The following is a 20,848-nucleotide window of genomic DNA, read 5'->3' as shown; positions in this document are numbered from 1 at the left end:
ATGCATACTCAATACGAGGGCGGACAAGGAGCCTGTATATGGATAGCAACTGCGCGGGGGAGAAGAACTGGCGGAGACGATACAGAACGCCCAACCTCGAGGAAGCTGATTTAGCGAGAGAGGAGATATGAAGTTTCCAGTTGAGATTTTGAGTTAAGGATAGACCGAGGATGTTTAGTGTTGAAGAAGGTGACAGCTGAGTGTTGTCGAAGAATAGGGGATAGGTGTTTGGAAGATTGTGTCGAGTTGATAGGTGGAGAAATCGAGTTTTTGAGGCATTGAAGGACACAAGGTTCCTTCTGCCCCATTTGGAAATGATAGCAAGGTCTGAGGTTAAGCGTTCTGCAGCCTCCAGTCTGGAGTCGTGTACTTCCTGTTGTGATGGTCTTCTATTGAAAGAAGTTGAATAATGCAGAGTGGAGTCGTCGGCGTACGAGCGGACAGGACAGTTTGTTATGGAAAGAAGATTATTGGTGATTAACAGGAAGAGAGTGGATGATAGGACAGAGCCCTGTGGAACGCCACTGTTGATAGGTTTAGGGGAAGAGCAGTGACCGTCTACCACCGCAGAGATAGAACGGCCGGAAAGGAAACTGGAGATAAAGGAACAGAGAGAGAGAGAGAATCCGAAAGAGGGCAGTTTAGAAAGCAAAGACTGGTGCCAGACTCTATCGAAGGCTTTCGATATGTCTAGCGCAACAGAGAAAGTTTCACCGAAACGGCTAAGAGAGGATGACCAAGAGTCAGTTAAGAGAGCAAGAAGATCGCCAATAGAATACCCCTTGCGGAATCCATACTGGCGATCAGATAGAAGATTAGAAGTGGGAAGGTGCTTTTGAATCTTCCGGTTAAGGATTGATTAAAAAGCTTTAGATAGACATGAAAGTAAAGCTATTGGGCGGTAGTTTGAGGGATTGGAGCGGTCACCCTTCTTAGGCACAGGCTGTACAAAGGCATACTTCCAGCAGGAAGGAAAGATAGATGTTGATAGGCAGAGACGAAAGAGTTTGACCAGGCAGGGTGTCAGCACAGAAGCACAGTTTTTAAGGACAATAGGAGGCACTCCATCAGGTCCATAAGCCTTCTGAGAGTTGAGGCCAGAGAGGGCATAGAAAACATCATTAGGAAGAATCTTAGTAACAGGCATAAAGGAGTCAGAGGATGGATGAGTAGGAGGAATATGCCTAGAATCGTCCAAGGTGGAGTTCTTACAGAAAGTTTGAGCGAAGAGTTCAGCCTTAGAGACAGAGGGGAAAGAGGAAGAAGTGAAATTGGAGGAGATATTTTTGGCTAGATGCCAGAAGTCACGGGAAGAATTAGAAGAAGCAAGGTGTTGACATTTTCTATTTATAAAAGAAGTTTTGGTAAGTCGGAGAATAGATTTGGCACGATTCCGGGCTGAAATGTATAGATCAAAGTTAGTGGGAGTTCTAAGGCTCTGAAACCTTTTGTGAGCTGCCTCTCTATCTTTTAATAGCACGAGAACAAGCATGATTAAACCAAGGCTTTTTAGCATGAGGAGTAGAGAAAGTACGTGGAATGTATGCCTCCATTCCAGAGACAATCACCTCTGTGATGTGCTGAGCACACACAGAGGGGTCTCTCTCCTGGAAGCAGTAATCATTCTACGGGAAATCGGAAAAGTACATCCTCAGGTCGTCCCACCGAGCTGAAGCAAAATGCCAGAAGCATCGCCTCTTCGGTGGGTCCAGAGGATGTACAGGAGCGATAGGACAGGATACAGAAATAAGGTTATGATCGGAGGAGCCGAACGGAGAGAACAGTTTGACAGAGTAAGCAGAAGTATTAGAGGTAAGGAAGAGGTCTAGAATGTTGGGCCTGTCTCCAAGACGGTCGGGAATACGAGTAGGGTGCTGAACCAACTGCTCTAGGTCGTTGAGGAGAGCAAAGTTGTAGGCTTGTTTACCAGGCTGGTCAGTGAAGGAGGATGAAAGCCAAAGCTGGTGGTGAACATTGAAATCTCCCAAGATGGAGATTTCAGCGAAGGGAGAGTGGGTCAAGATGCACTCCACCTTAGAGTTCAAATAGTCAAAGAGTTTTACATAGTTAGTTGAGTTAGGTGAGAGATAAACAGCACAGATGTATTAAGTAATAGAATGACAATGAAGTCTTAGCCAGATGGTGGAAAATTCAGAAGAGTCAAGGTCGTGGGCACGAGAGCAAGTGATGTCGTTGCGCACGTAGGCGCAACATCCAGCTTTGGATTGAAATTTAGGATAGAGATAGTAGGAGGGAACACAGTAGAGGTTGCTGTCAGTAGCCTCAGAAACCTGTGTTTCGGTGAGGAAGAGAAGGTGAGGTTTAGAGGAGGAGAGATGGTGTTCCACAGAATGAAAATTAGAACGAAGACCGCGAATGTTGCAGAAATTGATAAGGAGGAGGTTTGAGGAGTTATCAGGACACCTCTCAAGTCGGCAGCCAGAAGGGGAGTCCTCACTGGGGGAATTTATGGTCCCCCCCCCCCCATGCGGGGACTCCGAGGCAGTTATTTTTTTCGCCATGTTGAATTTTGAATTTTGGGTAAAGGTGTGTGTGTTTTGCGAATGTAGTGTGGTGTAGAAAGAGAGATGAACTGTCTTTAGAGAGCATGCTGAACTGCTCTCTGGTGTTGATGAGACAAAAGGGAAACGGTTAATGAGGACATGGGAAGGGTCTTTGAAGGGCTTCAGCAACCTCTTCGCTTCCCATATATCCTCACCGGGAGTAGCTCACGCCCGTTCGGTAGGTGTCTTCCTACCTACTCCTACTAACATGGAAAGATATTGTTGTGCCGAGTTTTTGTGTTAGTGGGAATCCAGTAAACAAACATGTGGGTAGTTCACGAGTCGTACAGCTGGTGGACGCAAAATGTTATTGTAAAACCTGGTTACATTTGACGAGGATAGACAACCACCTTTAGTTACGAGTTAAAACACCGTCATCACTTGCAGAATTGGAAGTCCATATAATCTAAACCGATAACTCAAAGGAAGCCCACAGTCTAAGGATTACTTTTGGCATTTAGGTTTGAGTCTTGATGCAACGCCTGATTTTTAAGAAATTTATTTATAAAATTGTACGGGCCGTGAACACCTCGTGTACGATCCGTGACCCCCTGGTCACAAGCCGTACAGCAATTGAAAGAAAAAAAAACCTTCCTATGGAGATAAAATATTCTCTGGGGAAGCTCAACTGTTTCTCAAAGAGGAAGCCCATTTCCTGAGGAGTACTATGCATTCTCTGTTTTACCTGTTAGGGCAAATACAGATTTTAATTAATATTTTCCCACTAGTAGTATGGGTTGTGTCCACCTCACCCTATATATATATATATATATATATATATATATATATATATATATATATATATATATATATATATATATATATATATATATATATATATATATATATATATATATATATATATATATATATATATATATATATATATATATATATATATATATATATATATATATATATATATATATATATATATATATATATATATATATATATATATATATATATATATATATATATATATATATATATATACACAAGGGTAGGCGGTGGCTAACAGATAGCAAGACGGCCCCACGTTCAGGAGGATGCGAGTTCAATCCCCGACCGGTGCCACCGAGCTGGGATTTTTCAGCCGCCGCCGAGTGGCTTAAAACTACCCACATGCTGTCCAGAAGACCACCTATCAACCCGGACTCTTGATTCTAGGATTAAATATGAGCTCCGGGAGGGCAGCATGAGCCAATGCAAGATGGCACCACTATAAACACTCGCCTGCGCCAGAACGGGCTGGGTCGACCATCAGGACCCACCGGGAAGAAGCCTTGGACCGACACACACACACACACACACACACACACACACACACACACATATGTATAAGATGGCACCACTATAAACACTTGCCTGCGCTATGACGGGCTGGGGCCCCTTAAACAAGCCTTCTGTCGCTATAGGCGTAGACGTAAATATATATATATATATATATATATATATATATATATATATATATATATATATATATATATATATATATATATATATATATATATATATATATATATATATATATATATATATATATATATATATATATATATATATATATATATATATATATATATATATATATATATATATATATATATATATATATATATATATATATATATATATATATACAGTGACCCCTATATGTACTATGTAACGGACACTTCCCCAAGCCTTGTCATTAAGCTACGAATTTTGGAAAATCAACCACTTTGGTGAGAATCGCCATAACACCCTTATTTTTGGGACTACAGAAAAGATTTTGGTATGAATCGACGGCAAAATAATAGGGCTATATTTTTTAATAAGCGGCCAGGCTCGAAAACGGACTCGAAAGGGTAAAAAAATTAATAAATTTGCAAAAAACGACCTGGTGGGGGGAGGGGGACTCTTTTTGAGTTCCTACCTTGAAACTTACTCATTTTTTGAGAATTTCAAAAAACTTACTTAACAAATGATTTAGCCCTGCCAATGTTCTTTCCAATATGGTGCATGACATTTCTATCCTGCCAGTTGTTTCGTCGCTAGAGCTCGAAACGTTAACCCTGTCGAGAGCGATTTATACGAACTCCAGACACTTTGCCGTTTTTGTCTAGTGTGGCTTTGCATGTAGCCCCTCTTGGCAATGTAGTTTGACTAACTCGAAGGATTTTTTGATAGCTCGATTCCAAGTTCGTCTCTGAGCCGTCACACTATAACCTCTTTTTTTGCCCTTTTGCCACGATTTGGACACGTCCTAGTTTTTTGCTTTTAACTTTTTTTATTTATTTCATGCTTTCCATTTTTTTCTGATTATTAATCGGTATTAAAAGAGCTTTCATGTGCCACGCCTTCCTAGCTTCAATAGTTTTCGCTGAAGCTTGACCTGAATTCGCGACGAACATTCGCTGAATCTGACTCATTTCACGCTTTGCGACGAAAAACCTTCCTGACACCACAAAAAATAATATATCTGCATAAACATTCATATATGAACACTTCAATATGTTGACTAACTTGTATCAAAACCATTTTAAGATGCCTAAATAAAAAGAAAGTTACTTTTTTATAACCATTTCATTTCATTTCGTTTATAATCATTTCAACCTATATTAGGGGTCTTATTATACATGTTATTTCTTATTTTTTTAGTATTTAACCATATTTCTTCTCATTTATGAATAATATGTTTAATTTGTTTTCTTTTGATACCAAATTCTCTCTCTCTCTCTCTCTCTCTCTCTCTCTCTCTCTCTCTCTCTCTCTCTCTCTCTCTCTCTCTCTCTCTCTCTCTCTCTCTCTCTCTATATATATATATATATATATATATATATATATATATATATATATATATATATATATATATATATATATATATATATATATATATATATATATATATATATATATATATATATATATATATATATATATATATATATATATATATATATATATATATATATATATATATATATACCCACCCACGAGTATTGCGTCCTTGAAGACGTCGCGTAAATCAAAAACAATGTAAATCAAACAAGAGGTAGGTTTCTGTCGAAATATAAATGTTCACTTCATTCAGTGGAGAGAGAGAGAGAGAGAGAGAGAGAGAGAGAGAGAGAGAGAATATCCATATCACCGAGATATCCACTCAGGCACTCAGTCTCAGCCTCACTCATGTGAGGAAGAAATGAGGGACACCATGAGCGACTGGCTAGTATTGGTACTGGTACGGTGGTACCGATTAGTCTGGTACTGGCACTGTACCGTATAGCTCGTACCGTTAGTACCGGTATTGATACCGGTACCCGCCCACCCCTATTGTTGAGTAGCGTGGCAGCGTGGGTACTGTATTGTTCTTCAAGTGGCGCGCGGGAAGAACTGAGCTCAGCTGTGTGGCCGCGGCGCTGTGTGAGTCCAGTTGCGTGAAACGTATGGTGGCCACTCCATAATATATCGCGTATAAATGGAAAAAAAAACGTGTAAATTAAACATTTATTTGGATTTTGGACCCCGCGTTATTTAAAAAAAAACGCGTAAACCAAACTCGTGTAAATCGAGAGTTACCTGTATATGGTATCAAAAGAAAGCAAATTAAATGTATTATTCATAAATGAGAATAAATATTTTATGTAATTTATAGATGCTTTTGGTATTCAGTTTGAAGCATGTTTCTATGAGGCTGTGATCTTTGTCCCAACAGCCACCCCTGGTGCTGGTGCAACAGCGAGGGTCTGAGGCGGGTGCCGTGCTCAGCGCTCGCTGTGTCCTCACTGCTGCTGACTTCTGTTGCAGTGGAGGCTGCAGGGCCGGGCAGCAGCCTGAGGGGCCAGGACCAGCAGGAGCAGCCTGCCACTGCTGTGAGGATCAGTGCCAGACCATGCAGTACAGTACAGTGCAATTCCTTCATCGTATTTTTTGCCAAAGAAAATATTCTGTGCTATAACTTTGTACAGTACCTGTGTACCGCCTTTGTACCATACTGGCACTATAAGATATTGTACTGTAATTTTGTACTTGAAATTGTTACTGATTTAGGAAGGCAGGCACCTGCACAAGCTTCACTCAGGCCAAGAATTTGAAGTCCGGCTGCTAGTTGTCAAATGCCAGGCTTGGGAGTCCCTTGAGAGGGCTGACGGGGCCACACCCTCCCAACCACACCCAGCCCAGTGACCAACCCCTCAAGTCAGGGTTGAGGTCAAAACAGGGTGGACTGACTACTGTCGCTGCCCTGCTGACCTCCCCTCAGGCCTGGTGAGGGAGCTGAGACAGGGCCTCACCCAGCCTCTACCAGGCGTGGCTTGCTGCAGAGAGGTACAGAAAGGTGGAGGAACACAGATCCTTCCTTCTTATTCTACCGTACCATAAGGAAACTCCACCGTAATATTGTACTGTGCTGTCATTGTCCTCACAGTCGTACAGTACCTTCCTGTACTGCATGCTCTGATTAGGGGTGATCAGGAGAACCACTACCACCTTGCTGCTGGCATCTCCAGTCATAAAGGAAAGGGAGAGTTTGAGTGAGAGAAGGTTTGAGACCGAGAGCAAGTTCACCAGACACAGCCTTGCACGCACTGGTGAAGGGAAGCATGAGTGCCAAGAGTGTGGGAAAAGACTCCCTGGAAAGAGCAACCTCAACAAACACACCCACATACTCTGGTGGAGGACCTCTTGAATGCCGTGAGTGTGGCAAAGTATTCAGTACGAAGAGTAACCTTGACAGACACACCCTTACACACACTGGTGAAAGACCTCATGAATGCCAAGTTTGTGGCAAAGTGTTCAGTCAGAGGATTCACCTTTACACACACACCCTTACACACACTGATGAAAGACCTCATGAATGCCAAGAGTGTGGCAAAGTGTTCAATAGGAAGAGTAGCCTTAACAGACACACCCTTACACACACTGGTGAAAGACCTCATGAATGCCAAGAGTGTGGCAAAGTGTTCAGTTTAAAGAGTAGCCTTAACACACACGTCCTTACACACACTGGTGAAAGACCCCATGAATGCCAAGAGTGTGGCAAAGTGTTCAGTCACAAGAGTCACCTTAAAACACACACCCTTACACACACTGGTGAAAGACCTCATGAATGTCTTGAGTGTGACAGAAGGTTCTTTTCTAAGTCCGCTTTGAACAGCCACGTTGTCACACACTCTGATCTGAGAGAGTTCAAGTGTGATGTTTGTAGAAAACATTTCAAGACCAAGCGGATTATTACCAAGCACATGAAGATCCACTTCCCCTGAGGTGTTGTGTGGTGCTGCTGTATGTGGGCGATTTCATTCCACGCGACCCCTTCATGAAGAACAAGAAGACAGAGAAGACGAAGAGAGAAAGACAGACAGAGGGATGGAGGGTCAACAAGAACAGAGGAGAAAGATGGACAAGAAAACATTACGAAAAAGCACGAACAGAGAGAAAGGTATGGAGGAAAGGAAGAACTTATGAAGGAAGAGGAAGAGAATAGAAAGAAGCCTGGAAGAAAAGGAGGAAGAGAAGCAGCATCAAGACGGGGATAGTTAGAAAAGGGTCATCAGCATCTTCTTGGCTTATGGTCCATTTTCTCCCTTTCCTGGGGTGGGACTTGCCATGGTCCTCCTCCATCTTGCTGGTCCGGTGCTAATCCTTCCTCTATTTCCAACACTCCCAAGTCTTGTGTCACTGTTCCTCTCCATGCTCTCCTTGGTCTTACAACTGGTCTCCTCCCGGGCACCTCCATTCCCTCCACCGCCCTCAGCACTCCGCCCTCTGTCTCTCTCCTCACATGTCCCAACCATTGCAGCCTTCTTTGTCTCTCTCTCTCTCTCTTCTGTGTTTCCCTCACACCACATCTCTCAGCCACTATCTCATTCTTTCCACTGAGTGTATATATGTGTTTGTGTAAGTTTGTATAATATATTTCTGCCTTACACAACGATTTTGATTATCCTGAGAGAGAGAGCCACTTCCTCATTCTTTCCACTGAGTGTATATATGTGTTTGTGTAAGTTTGTATAATATATTTCTGCCTTACACAACGATTTTGATTATCCTGAGAGAGAGAGCCACTTCCTCATTCTTTCCACTGAGTGTGTGTGTGTGTATATATATATATATATATATATATATATATATATATATATATATATATATATATATATATATATATATATATATATATATATATATATATATATATTTATATGCGTGTGTGTGTAAGTTTATAGAATATATTTCTGCCTTACACAACGATTTTGATTATCCTGAGAGAGAGAGAGAGAGAGAGAGAGAGAGAGAGATGGCTTTCTGCTCGGTCGACGTGGTCACCTCAAGAAACAATCACAACAGTGAGGCCTTGTGTTACTTAACAACAGACGGTCACTGCTCTTCCCCTACGCCTATAAACAGTGGTGTTCCGCAGGACTCTGGGCTATCTCCCACTCTTTATGTTGTTCATTACTGATTGATTGATAGTTTATTGTTGCAGTTACAACAAAGGAGAAGAGAGGAACCTGTCATCCCAAGCCCAGGCAATACACATTAATAATCTTTAATTCCAAAACAAACTATTCAATCCACTCATGCCGATAACTTTCCTGTGCATTGCTCAGCATCTCAACAGAAGACCCTCACAACGGGAAGCATGACTCATGGCTGGACTCTGCAGAACATTAACCTTTGACCTTGCTATCATTTCTGAATGGGACAGAGGTAACTTGGTGCCCTTCAGTGCCTCAAAAACTCAATTTCTCCACCCGTCAGCTCAACACAATCTTCCAAATACCTATCCCCTATTCTTGGACAACACTCAGCGGGGTCCATGATTTACTACCAAGCAAATGAGTGACTGCATCAGCTGTAGCCGATGTAATGACCCTCATTTTGTGTCTCAAGAATGCCCCTCAGCCAGCCACTGTTGAGTCCACACCACTACCCAGCCCTAAAATCAGGTGAGGAAAGTCGAGAAGATTACCAGAAAGTTGTGGAAATAGTTAACTATATAAAAGAAACCTCGAGGGCAGCAGCTGATAGGGGATTTGCAGGGGTAGAAATGGACAACAACTACAGAGTGGCAACTTATCTGGTATAGAGGTCATTTTTTATGTTGTTTACACATTGCAGAGCAAGTGCAAGGAACAGTGCTCGCCTCTGTGGTGCAAGTGTTGGTGTGGGTGAGGGTGATGAACCAAGGAAGAGAAAAAGGAATTATGAACCCAAGGCCAAAAGCACAGACACTTCTATTAAGTGCAATGGCATTGATCTTAGCGTCCAGTAGTGACGTAGAGACAGTAAACAGTTGAGCGCTGCATCAGCGGCAGAACTGGGCCTTAAACCTCATCAACGGTAAACGGTAAACAAACGCAGTGGACATGGTTCGTGAATGCCACAAGGGAAAAAGGCTGGGCCGGGGCAGATGAAGAGTCATGGAAATGGTGGGAAGCAAACACCAGAAAATACCTCAGATTAGGAAAACTTGCCTACCAGTACCTTCATGAGCTCCCCTCCAAGCAGTGTTAGCAGCCAGCAGTTAATTGATTAAAGTTATTATTTTATCTCCTGGAAAACCTTAAGAAAAAGTGTAGGGAAGAAAATGGTTGTGGAAATAGCCATGAAATGTGTGCGAGAACCGTGAGGCCACCCGTGGCTAAGTGCCGAGGCCTGGAGTCCCTCGATAGAGACTCTGTCAAGGGCCTCCACCGCAGCCTACTCCGCCGCCAGTGACGACAACGGCACAGCACGAAGCCTGCCACATATTATAGGACTGATTGACAGTTTGTTGTTGCAGTTATACAACACAGGAGAAGGGCGGAACCTGCCCTCCCAACCTGGCCCAGGCAATACATGGTGTTATTGTACAACTATTGCCACATCTGTAGGGAACACCATGAAACTAAAAAGCTGTACTGGCGGGGGACAAGTGCTACAGTAAAACAATAAATAGTAGCCATGATGAGATGAAGGGAGCGGACACATTGAGGGACTTCACCCAGAAACTACAATCTGGGGAAAATGCATTATAGGCTACTCACTAAATATACACGAAAAAATAATGAACTGAACAAATCCAGCCGCACTAAACCAAACCTAACATAACTGTTTCATAAAAGGTCCGCTCAGAAAGGAACTGTTGGGAAGCAATATTTCCCAACTCTGGAAACATTAAATTTCCAAATTCTTTGAAGACAAATGTTTCCAAAGAGTTTGCCAACAGTTGGGAATAATGTTTCTTGTCCTACTCTTAGTGTTTCCGCAGCTGAGGAGGTTGCAGTAACCCCTGAAGGACGAGTGTGACCCGCAGGCGGAAATATTGGTGCAGGGTTCCGTGAAAGGACGAGTGTCCCGCGTAAGGGCGACTCCGGCCGTTTTCTTATATACTTCCCTTGGCTCCATTACTCCACACCTGAGACAAGCTAATGGACAAACTTGGGCCTAAATACACACATACACAGGCCTGTCACACGGCGACGCAGTGATGGATAATTTTTTCAGCCTACAAGCTGTTCCCAAAGAGTGGTGCGTGAGCTGATCACTACATAGGCGTGCGTAAGGAAAAAACTGTGTAATTGCGGATTTTAAGTCTCGTTAAAATGTCAAACACATCATTAGCTGCCATTGTTTTAAAAGTAATCAACGTTTGCTGTACACTTCAGCGGAGTTGTCTGTTCTTTGTTTGAAACTTACCCAGACTCTGAGCACCTTCATTCACCCCAGGTACATTTTCGTTCAGTTTTGATAGCCATCGCTCAGAGCCTCGTGCTTTGCGAGCACAAAATTCGTCAAAAAATGGACGAAATTTCAGGAAATCGACAGGACCTCAGTACTGGTGGAGTCTTAGCGGGGGCGTGGACTCGGTCACAGCTTGGTGCGTGGCCTGAAAAGTTTGGGTTAACTGCTGCTATATAGGCTATAGGTAAGCTGCACCTTATTTGTTCATCCCTACAATTGCTATAATTAGCTAGGGTAGTTACTTCACCATGACATTCCTTTGTTGTGTTATAAGTATAGGTGAGTTTTGACGAAAAATGTACTTGACAAATGTGTGCTTGTTGCGTTCCCCGGAGCCCCTCGATCCTTATAGCGGCAGGTGTTAATGTGCCTCCCGCAGGGTTGTGTCAAGGCTCAGATTACGGGAGATTTTTTACAACAGTTGATATCACTGTCCATAAATAGGTAACAGAAGACCCGGCCCTGGCACTGCCCGGCCCCAGTGACTGAAGACGTAGCTACATGACACTAGTTTGTTCACGATGGATCAACGGTAGCGATAAGAGAAGATAAACTGATTGATGGCTTGTTGCTGCAAAGGTACAGTTTGTTACGCCACCCCATTCATGAATAGGGAATTAATTAATGGCAATGGTTACGGAAAGAGAAGACCTGAGTTTATATATAATGGCGATGGCAAGATAATTTCCTCCTCCTCCGTTGTGTAACTTTGCAACAATAATCAAACCAGTCCAGTGTAACACGATCGATTGACTCCTTTAAAAACATGCTCGATCGACACTTCCTTCAACTTCGGCCCTTTCACACTTGTCCGCGCTTATAACGCGTCAACTTATGCCTGATGTTTTCTATGGAGCCTTTCACACGCCGCGGACGTCAACACTTGGGTCATCTGCGGGCCCGCAAAGCAGCAAAGGGTACAGTGTTCAATGCATGTTTTCTATGAACCTTTCACACGCCGCGGACGTCAACGCTTGGGTCATCTGCGGGCCCGCATGGCAGCAAAGGGTACAGTGTTCAATGCATGTTTTCTATGAACCTTTCACACGCCGCGGACGTCATTGCTTGGGTCATCTGCGGGCCCGCATGGCAGCAAAGGGTACAGTGTTCAATGCATGTTTTCTATGAACCTTTCACACGCCGCGGACGTCATTGCTTGGGTCATCTGCGGGCCCGCATGGCAGCAAAGGGTACAGTGTTCAATGCATGTTTTCTATGAACCTTTCACACGCCGCGGACGTCATTGCTTGGGTCATCTGCGGGCCCGCAAAGCAGCAAAGGGTACAGTGTTCAATGCATGTTTTCTATGAACCTTTCACACGCCGCGGACGTCATTGCTTGGGTCATCTGCGGGCCCGCATGGCAGCAAAGGGTACAGTGTTCAATGCATGTTTTCACACGCCATGTCCCGCGCATCTCTCCGAAGAAAACTCCTTCAGTATCCTGCTTGATTTCAATGTGATTTGTTGTGCGTTCATTTTCCTGTTGCACTTTTTATTTTCAACTTTATTTATAGGAAGAATTTTGATGCTCTTCTCCCTCGTGTTTACTTCCTCATCTTCCTTCTCTCCTTTTTCTCTTTTCACTCTGCCATCTATCTTAATTTTTGGTCTTTCATTTTCTTCCTTTATCTCCCTTCCTCCTCCAGCTGTATTTCTGTCTCTCCTTTCCTCCAGATGCCCTGCGTGCTCTCCCTGACCTTCATTACACTTTCCTGTCTTTCTCCTTCCACCTTCGTGGGGGTGGCGGCAAGTTTTCACCCGCGCCGTCTGAAAGGATACGCGGGAAGGCCCGCGTCCGCTCTATAAGCGCCCACAAAGGGGCCTTAATATTAACTAGAGTTGAAATGCAAAGTTTTGGAGCCATCTGATTAATGTAGAATCACTTTGGGTTAAGGACAGACCACCTATATAGTCTGGAGCAAGGGGTATGTGTACTTATATATAATAATGAGTCGGCTAAGCAGGTTATGAGAGGCTCGTTCATCAGGCATAGTCGCCGCACTATACAACAACAACAACAACAACAACAACATGCCCTTTCTCCTGTCTCTCCCTCGGCACCACCATGCTTACACATAACTGACCCAAGGCACTTAACTCACTATATAACCTCCTCCGGCCATTTCTTCACCATTCATAATTATTTTTGCATTCTTTTTCACATTCAATTCCCAGCCTCCATCAATCCCACTCTATAAGCCTAAGGACATACAAAACCCACAGCCTCCCTTCTTAGGACTCCTGTGACATCAAGATCAAGGTCAAAATCAACGGAGGTAAAAAGATCAACGCTGAGGAGTCTGCCACGCCGCCCACGCTTCCACGCCCACACAGTGCCCCCACGCCCATCCGCTACCCCCACAGTGCATATTACAAGGTTATCTATTTCAAGCTTACCTATTACAAGCTTTTTGGGGGAGGTTCAGGTGATGGGTCAGTGATATTACAGAATCACACCCAAGCTTACCCATGTCAAGTTTACCTGTTTCAAGCTTTTTGTGGCTGAGGTGACAGCTTGGTAATATTCCAGAATCACACCCAAGCTTACCCATGTCAAGTTTACCTGTTTCAAGCTTTTTGTGGCTGAGGTGACAGATTGGTAATATTCCAGAATCACACCCAAACTTACCCATGTCAAGTTTACCTGTTTCAAGCTTTTTGTGGCTGACGTGACAGCTTGGTATTATTCCAGAATCACACCCAAGCTCACCCATGTCAAGTTTACCTGTTTCAAGCTTTTTGTGGCTGAGGTGACAGATTGGTATTATTCCAGAATCACACCCAAGCTCACCCATGTCAAGTTTACCTGTTTCAAGCTTTGGTATTATTCTAGTGTTTGGCAATACTCAGCCCTTGCAACCAAAATTGGCTAGGGGGCCATTGAGACTGCGGGGAATGCAGTGGTAAACATGAAATGCGTCGCAAATGCATAGTTTTTGAGTTATGGGGGGTTGAAAAATACCCTAGATGTAGGGAAATTCCTTACAATTACTTAGATGTAGGGAAATTTCATACATTCCAGGATTTTTTACAACGTACGGAAACCACGCAATTTCACTCACTCTCCATACCAAAGAGGGGATAGAGGGGGCCTTCACACTATTACAGTCATAATGAAGCATCTAAACGGTAAGTAATTTACGTCATAAGAATCTTGCAACCGTCATATACGACTATGTATTCACTTACTGGTAGCACATACGAACGCGTGAAGCAGGTTAGTGACGAAGCTTCTTCAGAGGAGGACGGGTCTGGTGAAGCTGACGGACCATCTTGGCGTCGTCAGTAATGTTATAGCTAATGTTGTAGAAGGGGATGTAAGCACTTCTTTCAATACCCCTCAGTTAGCTGTTAGGTCGTAGAGTTTGGGTGGGGTATTTAAAGAGGGGGGGTAGCCCCCCCTTGGTTAGCAGGGGGGTCGAGGGGGGGCAAAGCCTTCCTGTTAGCAGGTCGTAAAGTTTGGTTGGAGTAGTTTAAATATGCTCCCCCACCCAAATACCCCGACTTCCCACGGGTTCCCCAAGACCGTTGGGGGAAGGGGCTGGACCTGGATCTGCTACTGGTGCCTCCTTCATATTATGGTTGAGGGACATGTTTTTTGTTTTTTAACTATGATAAATGGAGGCGTATTATCGTATGCTGGAGGCACGGAGTCAATAGCCACAATCACCTTGTATACTGGGAACACAAACCCGTGAAGCAGATTCAGAATATGGTCAGTCAGGATCCACGTGTTCGAACAGCTCAGGCAGGAGGTTCGAGAGCCTGCACTTTGTGTAGAACCCGCAGTACTGTTTAAGACGCGGCGTTGGACGGATCACGGCTACCCGGTGGTTTTGTTTGTGTCAGTGATAAACGATGAAGATACACCGTGTTTGGTGCCACGTACACTACTATCAGGACAGAAACCTTGGGATGAGGAGACAACCTACTGGCACCAGTGCTAGAGAGGGCATGGGTGTGATGTAGGCGGTTTATGTAGGCACAGATGGCCTCTGGCGCCACGCCAGACGGTGAGGTGAGCATCGTTTGGTGGGCTCACTACGCTTCTCTCCGAAAACAAGCTTGGAGATCCAGTGAGATTGCGTGGTTTCTGTATGGAGAACACTAAATTCGTCGCAAACACTCATTTTAGTGGTGGTGGGGTGAAAAAATCCCTAAATATAGGGAATTTCCCTAGATCTAGGGATTTTTTGCCCCCCCCCCCCCGCTAAAAAATACGCAATTGCTACAGATTTCGTGTCCCCCACCCGAAACCTCGCATTCCCACAGGTCCCCAAGCTTGTTTTGGGGGGGAGGGGGAAGTATGGGCAAACACTAGAATTTTACCCAAGCTTTTTATGCCTGAGGTGACAGCTTGGTATTATTCCAGAATCACACCCAAGCTTACCCATGTATAGTTTACCTGTTTCCGTTCACCGGTGATGAGGTTTCAGGCCCCGGTCCGCTGCCGCAGCAGCGCTCCACAGGGCCGCCAGTATTACAACAGTAACATTAGCACCTAAAGTTGTCCTCAATCCTCAGCAGGGTTGTTGATTTTTTTTTTAAATAAAATAATTGGGTTTTTAAAAATTTAAATCAGATTTTTTATTTAAATTGATTTTTTATATATTTTTTTAAATGAAAATAATTAAATGAACGTAAACCTCAATATTGTCTACATTATTTTAAAACACATGTTGGAGTAACCGTGTATCATATTCCATCGTGATAAGTAACCTGGCTGGCTTTAGAGAAACTGTATTAACACAGTGAAAAACATCCCAAATGAACACCACTGAGTGCCAGGATTTGAACCCGGGCCTTCTGACTAGAAGTCAGGGCAGCATACTGAGCAACCACCGATGGGCTAAAAGGTTACCACACCAGAGGCCACTTCTGCAGCCATTAACTGACGCCCCAGCCCTGCACTGTGGACATGAAGGTGAAGGTAACCCCGCCCACACCCATGACTGACAGAAACGCTTTTAATCAAACCCTTATGGCACATACGGTGTGTAAATACATTAGAGAAACTGTTTTAACACAGTGAAAAACATCCCAAATGAACACCACTGAGTGCCAGGATTCGAACTCGGGCCTTCTGACTAGAAGTGGTCTGGTCGGTATGCTGCCCTGACTTCTTGTCAGAAGGCCTGGGTTCGAATCCTGGCACTCAGTGGTGTTCATTTGGGAACCTGGCTGGCTGTTTGAGCCAGTCCTAAGACTGACCAGCTGCAGCCAGCCAGCCAGCCATGGCCAGCACCACACCACAACTCTGTCTACTCTCTTAACAGTCTAACCAGATCATATCATGTTTTGGACATGTCCTCACTGAAATTGCTCAAAGAAAAATGACAGCAGCTTCAAATCACAGTATCAGAAAAGACTGTGGATGGTCTATGTGTGTATGTGAAGTGATTCTCTGAAAAATAGGAGTATATGTTTCAATTATTTCCTTTACTGCAACCCTGATCCTCACGTTTGTAAAGTCGTAGGATTTAGTGAATAAGTGAGTCTTCAGCGCTTTCTTGAAGATTGCCAGACTGCCACTGTTCTTAACCCGTAGAGTACCGTTGACGCGTCTCACGCGTTAAAAGCGATTTGCAATCATATACCATTGACGCGTCAGGCGCGTTTGCAAATTACTGTAATTAATTGCAATCGAAAGGACGCTCCTGTCCGCATCTATACACTCATATGGGTCAGAGCGTTGACTTGTGAGTCAGCCTAGCCTCTCCCAGGCCAATATGCCCCCTGGGGTGATGTCGACCCCCATGGAAAGTGAATTTGGGCGTGTGACACAAACAAAATCAAATCCGAAGCAAAGTGAAAACGTTCTATAATCATTGTGAGGTCAGCCGAGTAGTGACCTTGAGCCTATCACACACACATTCTATCACAGTTACCAAGTATTGAATTATGGAACCATTTTCGTACATAAAAACACTTGATTTTGCACTGAAAAACAATGTATATCGACCGGCTGTACATACTTTTAGCACTCTAAGACACAAAAAACAATATATATATATATATATATATATATATATATATATATATATATATATATATATATATATATATATATATATATATATATATATATATATATATATGCTAAAAGTATGTACAGCCGGTCGATATACATTGTTTTTCAGTGCAAAATCAAGTGTTTTTATGTACGAAAATGGTTCCATAATTCAATACTTGGTAACTGTGATAGAATGTGTGTGTGATAGGCATGATTATAGAACGTTTTCACTTTGCTTCGGATTTGATTTTGTTTGTGTCACACGCCCAAATTCACTTTCCATGGGGGTCGAAGTGGCCGAAGTGATAGCGTACTGGACCCACATTCGCCGCGTGATGGACGACGCGGGTTCGAATCCTCACGCTACCACTCAGATTTTTCGGTCACCGCCGAGTGGCTTAAAACTACCCACATGCTGTCCTGAAGACCACCCATCAACCCGGACTCTAGAGGAAGCCGTCTAAGCGAATCAAGTACAAGTTCCGGGGGGCAGCATGAGCCAATGCAAGATGGCGCCACTATAAACACTCGCCTGCGCCAGAACGGGCTGGGCCGACCATCAGGCCCCACCTGGAAGAAGCCTTGGGCCGACCATCAGACCCCACCGGGAAGATGCCTACCGGCGCAATAGGCAACAACGTAAAAAAAAAAAAAAAAAAAAAAAAAAAACTATACCAAGGCATGGGATGGCACCTTGTGGGCCGTGGCATGGGTAAGCCACAAGTGTACTGGGGTAGGTAACTGCGGACCCAAGTTAGCCTAGTCAGTAATGTCACGGTAGGACACCTTGGTTCTTGTGATCATAGATTAGTGTGCGTTGATATCAGAGCTCAATCAACAGTGACTAAAAATAAAGAAAAGGTGATAAACTTCAAGAGGTAATTTTGTAGAAATCCGACAAATAATACAGGTGACGACAGTGTAGAGAAAGCCTGGCTAAACTTTAAGGATTATTTACTCACTCAGCAGAACACTTTTGTCCCAATGTGTGAGAAGCGAAGTAACACTAATAAAAGCCCACCTTGGAATAATAGTGAAATTAAACACTCGATTAAGGAGAGAAAATTGCTTTGCAGGCTAAAGAAAGAACAAAGCACGCCCAAAAACATTAGACTTCATCATGAAGCCAGGCGGCGAGTGAAAAGATTAGTATGTGTAGATATGAAGAAAACATTGCAGCCAACTGTAAAAATAATCCGAAACCCTTCTTCAGTTATATAAAAAATAGGAAGGCGATCAGAAGTGGAATTGGACCTTCAACAAACAGTGATGGTGCACAAGTGTCTGACAGCCAACACATTGCAAACCTCTTAAACAATTACTTTTCTACGATGTTTAACCCCTTCAACACGAGGACGCGTATACTGTGTCCTTGCGTGCCCCGTACCATATCCAAGGATGCACATACTGTGTCCTGGCTCGCTGTAGCCAGTGTACAAGTTATTTTATCTATATTTATGCTTACATCTCAAAATTATCAAATAATTTATGTTTCTTTATGTGCACCATTTAATTCTTCATGTTTTCATATATAACACATGATGATTATGTTGAGTTTATGGCTGAAAACTTGGTATATTCAACAGCGACATTTGAAATTTGGTGCATGCGGTGATTTCGGGTACAGAGCGGGGTGCTGTTTTGGCCCGGCGGTAGTGAAGGGGTTAATACAAGCAGTCTCCCACCACTACCACCAACACCAGTGACGACAACAATGCTAACGTAAATCTGGAGCATGCATTGCCAAACTTTGTAATAACTACCGATGAAGTCATTAAAGGTCTCGAATCCCTTAAAACAAATAAAAGTCCCGGACCCGACGAATATATCCTATACTGCTTAAAGAAACAAAAATTGAAATTCTCCTCCCTCACAACTTTTTAATTTGTCCTTGCAATAAGGCATCGTCCCTTCAGATTGGAAAAGGGCTAACGTGACACCGATTTTTAAGAAGGGAGACAGAAAAATACCAGGTAATTACAGGCCCATTAGTCTAACTCCAGTTGTAGGTAAGCTGCTCAAGAGCATAATTAGAGACAAAATTGTGAGTTACCTTAAAAGCCAGTCATTAATTTCAACATGGCTTCCGTAGCAAAAGATCCTGCCTATCAAACCTATTGACCTTTTATAACGACCTCTTCTCAGTTTATGACGTAACCAAATCACTGGACGTAGTCATACTTGATTTCCAGAGAGCGTTTGATAAAGTCCCACATCATAAATTACTTTATAAATTAAAGCAAATAGGTATTGACGGTCAAGTAAACTAATGGATTGCGAATTGGTTGAGCAACAGACAACAAAGAGTGGCGATTGACTGATGTAACTCAGAGTGGGCGCTGGTCACTAGTGGCGTCCCTCAGGGCTCAGTTCTTGGCCCAGTTCTCTTCATTATTTACATCAACGATGTGGATGTTGGACTCAATAATTGCATTAGTAAATTTGCAGATGACACAAAGATTGATAACTCGGTTCTCACTGACGATGACAGGCAAAGCCTCCAAGAGGATTTGCACAAAATTTCAGCTTGGTTTGATAGATGGGAGATGCCCTTTAACGAAGACAAGTGCCAGGTCCTTCAAGTTGGAACAAGAAATAAGATGCTCAATTATGAAATGGGCAGTGTTAAACTCACAAGCGTTCAACTCGTTAAGTACCTGGGGGTCAAAATCGCGTCAAACCTCAAAATCTCACATCAATGCATTGATGCAGCAAATAAAAGTGAACAGAATGCTGGGCTTCATTGAAAGAAACTTTTTATTCAAGAATAAAGATGTAATACTTCCGCTGTACAATAGTTTAGTCAGACCCCACTTGGAATATGCGGTACAGTTTTGGTCTCCCCACCATGCAAAGGACATTGCTAAATTAGAAGCTGTTCAGCATCGGGCATCAAAAATTATCCCTTCCTTGTGCAACAAATCTTCTTGCGCAACAAATCTTACGAAGAAAGGCTTTCCACCCTTAACATGTTCTCTCTTGAGAAACATCACCTCCGAGGAAAACTGATCGAATGTTTTAAAATACTTAATGGTTTCACGAATGTAGACAGAACAAAATTGTTGATGATTGATGACACTTTGCGAACGAGGAACAATGGCATAAAACTCAAATGCAGACATGTAAATTCAGACTGCACCAAATTTTTCTTCACTAACGTTGTAGTGCGAGAATGGAATAAGCTCCCACCTTCAGTGGTCCAGTGTGACGCAACTGATTCCTTTAAATACAAGCTCGACCGTCACTTCCTTCAACTTAATATGAACTAGAGTAGAAATGCAACGTTTTGGAGCCTTCTGTAGAATCACTTAGGTTTAAGGACAGACCACCTAATCTGGACCAGGGGGTCTGTGTTGTCTGATTTTCTATGTAAATCTATGTAAATCTCTCTCTCTCTCTCTCTCCCCTCCCAATATTTGTTTATGTTTTGTTGTATTGGCAAGTGTTTGTTGCATCCATTGTTTTGCTGTGGACTTTGTACAGCACAAGTGCTTGCATTATTTTGTCTCTTTATTGAGCCAGAGGCCTTCTAGTAGTCATGGAGGTCACAGCATCCTAGGCAG

The 20,848-nt window shown here is 43.2% G+C and overlaps 2 long non-coding RNA genes across 2 annotated transcripts in view; one reads left to right on the top strand and one right to left on the bottom strand.

Annotated features, from left to right (window-relative positions):
• The window catches only part of LOC126991195 (uncharacterized), a 46,530-nt gene that overhangs the window by 18,068 nt on the left and 7,614 nt on the right, over positions 1 to 20,848 (top strand). The window contains exon 2 of the long non-coding RNA XR_007745260.1: positions 6,262 to 6,418. This is a non-coding gene — a long non-coding RNA (uncharacterized LOC126991195). The remainder of the gene's footprint in view (positions 1 to 6,261; positions 6,419 to 20,848) is intronic.
• LOC126991196 (uncharacterized) lies at positions 7,186 to 7,776 on the bottom strand. The gene is made up of 3 exons (XR_007745261.1): positions 7,647 to 7,776; positions 7,395 to 7,478; positions 7,186 to 7,310 (listed from the first exon to the last, which is right to left on the bottom strand). It is a non-coding gene; the product is annotated as an uncharacterized LOC126991196 (long non-coding RNA).

Source organism: Eriocheir sinensis, unplaced genomic scaffold (genome assembly GCF_024679095.1).
Source record: "Eriocheir sinensis breed Jianghai 21 unplaced genomic scaffold, ASM2467909v1 Scaffold25, whole genome shotgun sequence".
Lineage (NCBI taxonomy): Eukaryota > Metazoa > Arthropoda > Malacostraca > Decapoda > Varunidae > Eriocheir > Eriocheir sinensis.
Note: the sequence above shows the minus strand (reverse complement) of the source record. Positions and strands in the feature narration are given on the sequence as shown.